At 36.9% G+C, this 5,000-nt stretch overlaps 1 protein-coding gene across 1 annotated transcript in view; it reads left to right on the forward strand.

Moving 5' to 3' along the window:
• LOC115232499 overlaps window positions 1–5,000 on the forward strand; it is a 331,678-nt gene that overhangs the window by 289,477 nt on the left and 37,201 nt on the right. The gene's annotated exons all lie outside the window — the stretch shown is intronic.

A 5,000-nucleotide genomic window follows, 5' to 3' on the forward strand; every position in this document is an offset into this window, starting at 1 on the left:
TAAGCATTTTTAGAGAGTTACTTCCCTTATAGATGCCAATTCGGGCTTTCTTAGCCATTTCTGTTTTGGTGTCTTCAAGCCATGAAGTCGTTGTTCTAAAAGAACGCTGCTCTCCTTGACAACGCTTTACGACGTTGATTTCCTTACACTCCCTTTCCCACAGCTTCACGAGGGAGGGAAGAAGGGGGAGAAGCAAACAGGTGCAGGTGTGACCATGGACGCCAACTCCGCCGCCATCGACACACGAAAAATTATGCATTAAAATGGAATAAAAAATTATGATAAATTATTTTTAAAGTCGTAGACTCATCGTAGACGCGCGCTAATACTCAGACGGGCTCGATATGAATCACGACTATAAGATACCCGAATTTGGTTAAACTGCACCGCAAAATGTGGGAGTAGTTAGGAATCTAAATCGAAGGGGACAGACACTCACACTACTACAGTTTTATATATATAGATAATGATAATGATACCTGTTTAACTTTTGGCTCACGTTATGTTCATTTTTTAATGTCTCGGGGACATTCAAATGTAAGAACACACACGATGTAATGCGATGGATATTTCAGAAATAGATGTCGTTGCGTTAAGTCTGACTGACGAGCTTAAGTATGTTTTTCATACAGAAAGCGAAATCAATTAATCCTGGAATATACGCATTCCTTACTTCTGTAGTTCATACAAGATAAGCCTATTTCTGTCATGTTTGTTTTATTCGCCATGTGTATTTTAATAGTGAGTAATTTGTAGTTTTAGAGCGATAGATGTTTATTATCTTATTGAATGTTGTGTGTGTGTATATATATGTGTGCGTGTATGTGTATGTATGTGTGTGTGTGTGTGTGAGTGTGTGTGTGTGCGCGTGTATATAGGAGATAATGGAGTCATTGAGACCCAAAGGTGTCAGGTAATGCTGAATAAGTGCTATAGACAGACCATAGTTAAGTTCCAGATTCGGTAATATTGCGAATAAAGGGTTCAACGTTGGTTCTATGTCAGCGTGTGTATAAAATTAATATATATATATATATATATATATATAATATATATCACTGTATCTACCAGAACATTGGATGTCGTTACCCACGCTAGTCACAATGCGCTTACCCCCATTGTTATATCTTTCGAATAATTCCACCCACTGCCTAGGTGGGCAGGCCAACATTCCCCATGAACGGAACGCCAGTCCGTTGCAGGGTTACACATTTACGTAAATTAAAGACTAATATGGCCCCCGGAAGCTACGACTGAAAGCATCAACTGAATGCATACACACATATTGTGTGTGCGTTTGCGTGTGTCTGTGTGTGCATATGCATATGCATCTGTGTGTATACACATATACATAGACCCATATATATGTGAGTCTTCGCTAATATACTTTCTGATATCTCTCTATATACTTTCCCGTTATTCTTTTTCTTCTTATTCTCTCTTAATTTTTATGTACACACTGCCATTTCAGCGTAGTAATTTTGTAGACGAAACCCTATCAGTATTTAGAGTCTGAAAATATTTATGTCGAAATGTCAAAAGACCGTTGCTTAACAACGGTGTGATATTTTGATCGTCTTTGATATAAAACGATTCAGTGACGATAAAAACGTCTTTTTCTCGTAAATGTTGATTTAATCTATATAGATCCCGGGAAGTTTACTAATCACTGATTAATTAGCGTAAACAAAAGGTGTTTCGAAAATGGAGATCTCTAACAAAGTTATAAGCTAAGATGGTTATATGTGTGTGTGATTAGATATATGAATATGTATGTTGTTTTAATTTTGATTTAATTTACGCTTGAAAGAACATCAAAAATTTCAATCATTCATCATGTTTTTTGTTTGTTTTGGGAGGGTGAGGAATTCTGGAGGTCTGCACTTAGAAATTCTGTGAACCAACCAAGTGAGTCATCAGTTTGAATAAATAAATGATCTCTTCAACACATTGAACACGTTTTATATATACGTTCATATATGGATAAGTCAGTGTAGGTATGTATATATATGTATGTGCATGCATGCATGTATGTATATATATGTACATGTATGTTTGTTTAGATATAGACATGTATACGTATATATACATATGTATGTATATATTATTTTGTGTGTGTGTGTGTGCATATATAATATATACAGTTAATCCAAACATGAAAACACAAAGAGAAAACACTACAACGCGAGGACGTGGAACAAGTATAGTGTTATTTGACGCTCAGGAAAGGAAAGAAAGAAGCAGGATTTCACGTTTCGAGCGGAGCTCTTCGTCAGAAACATAGGAAAAGGAAAGATCCAAGACGGAGGAAAAAAACCGCCAACGATACACACGCGGTCACATTTTGATATGTATAATATATACATATCTGTATATATTCACCACACACAGACACACGCATATTTATTTATAAGCATGTGAGCCTATGTATGTACATGCGCGCGTGTGTTGGGGAATGTGTGTGTGTGTTTCTCCTTGTCTGTCTTTAATGTATGTACATAATCTCTATCAGCAACACTGTGACGAAGTAATTTATCGGAAAGTTTTCGATCCAGATGACTTGTAATGGATGGATCCCATAAAATCCTTTGCCAGAAGAATGGATATCAATTCAAAAAGTGGTACAGTACTGGATCCATTCGAAACAAAAGTCATTGAGTTTCAAAAGTTATGGCCTTCGTTCAGAAGTACCACTTTAAGGTTAAGATCACAGAATTATGTCTGCAGTCACAAACCTTGCTGATACAGAATGACATTCTGCTGTTCACCGAATCGTTAGCCTTTAGAGTTAAGGATCTAAGTCATGTAATATGATACAGAAAGTTCAAGGCACATCTGAAACTACGACCAACTGAAGGTTTTTTTTGTCCAGTAAAACTAATTTAATTAGGTTAGATTTCAAGAAACCGAACATGTCATTTTCAAACGAGACAGACTACGATGTATCATGTTATCGAGGATCGATAATTTATCATGTTACAGAGAATCGATAATTAATAATGAACTCGTCTCTTTTACCCTTTCCAATATTTTCTTTTCTTTTTCTCTCATTGTTATCCTTGTTTTTGAATTCACAAAATGGATGGCCGATAAGCATCCAGAAGGCAACACGATGGCAACTTATTTGTAATGGACAACCCACGCTTTAGCTAACTAGAATGACGTTATGATAATTATGGCGGAAGAAAAATTTAAAAACTGCGAGACAGTAAATTAGAATACTTATTGTATCCGGTCTCACTGTCTAAATCTCTACCTAACTTAGAAAGCAAGTTCATTGAAGTACATTTCTCTAAAAACTGAGTACTTTGTCATTTGTTGAAACAAATTACTGGCAAATTACTTTTCAAGCACAAAGTTTGCAAAATAGTCCCCTCATCAGTTCGAACCCATTTTTTCTTTCTTATAAAGACTATAATCCATTTCTATCTCAATATGTGAGTGCGTGCGCACGCATCTATATTATACATCTATAATTAGCAAACCCGGAATATATATATATATATATATACCTGAAGATTTGACATTTCCAATACTGCTAAAATAATACTGATACGATGCATTATTTCGTATATTATTTAATATTCCAGTAATAATTCTTCTGGTAAAGTGTCGATGAAACAAATGTAGTATTATGCTATAAAACGTATAGCTCACTCCATTCCCTTATATACATGGTGTGTATATAATATATATATATATATATATATATATATATATATATATATATATATATATGCATATATATGTGTGTACATGTGTGCGCGTGTGTGTATATGTATATGTGTGTGTGTGTGCGTGCGCGCGTGTGTGTGTGTGTGTGTGCGCGTGCGTGTGTGTGTGTGTGTGTGTGTGTGTGTGTGTGTGTGCGTGCGCGCGTGTGTGTGTGTGTGTGTATAAACATTCTGAGTATGTACTTAGGTGCGTACATGGCTGTATGGGTATGAAGTTCGCCTTGCAACCGCATAGTTTCGGGTTTCACTCCTGCTGTGTGTACCCTTGGACAAGTAGCTGACCAATACCTCGTTAATTCGGTAGACGTAAATTGTCTGGAAGGCTGTCATGAGAGCGTGTGAGTGTGTGTCTGTGTGTTGTGTGCGTGTGTGTGTGAGAGAGAGAGAGAGGGGGTTTTTGTATTTGTCTTGCACCACTAGACAATCGGTGTCGATTTGTTTACGCCTCTATATCATAGCAGTTCAGCAAAGAGAGAACGATAGACCAGATTTAAAATAAGTATTGGAATCGATTCAATCGTAAAACGTCTTTGAAAGCAGCTCCCAGCATGTCGTCGGCTAATAACTGAAACAAGTAAAAGAATAAAAGAATGTACAAACACGTATAAACATTTTTACATGAGCTGAGCTAAACAAATATTTAATATCTGCATTTCCATAAAATTCTTATACAAATACACTCACATACACGCGAGCGAATATACTTGTATAATATATTGTATAACGATTACGTAAGCTTGTGTATTAGTTTACTTAAATCTAATAACATTTACGAGAGGTCAGTGGTCCATTTCCACACTATAGCATCGTTCTAAAAAATATATCTTTTACTTGTTTCTTACATTGGACTGTGACTATACGGGGGTACCGCCTTGAAGGAATCGACCCCCATACTTAACTTTTTTAAACTTGGTATTTATTTTTCCCGTCTTCTTCAGCCGAAATGCTGAGTTACAGGGACGTAAACAAACCGACACTGGCTGTCAAGTGGTGGAGTGGAGACAAACACACACACACGCATATGTATGTATATCTCTGCGTAGCACCTTGTGCAAGCGTTTTCTACCATAGCTCTGAGCCGACCAAAGCCTTGTGAGTGGATTTCATAGATAAAAACTGTGCGTGCGTATATCTATGTGTGTGCGTGCATGCGTGCATGCGTGCATGCGTGCGTGCGTGTGCGAGCTATAGTAGAAGACATTTGCCCAAGTTTCCACGCAGTGGTAATCAACCCAGAACTATATGGTTGAGAAACAAACGTCTTAT

Source organism: Octopus sinensis, linkage group LG2 (genome assembly GCF_006345805.1).
Source record: "Octopus sinensis linkage group LG2, ASM634580v1, whole genome shotgun sequence".
Classification (NCBI taxonomy): Eukaryota; Metazoa; Mollusca; class Cephalopoda; order Octopoda; family Octopodidae; genus Octopus; species Octopus sinensis.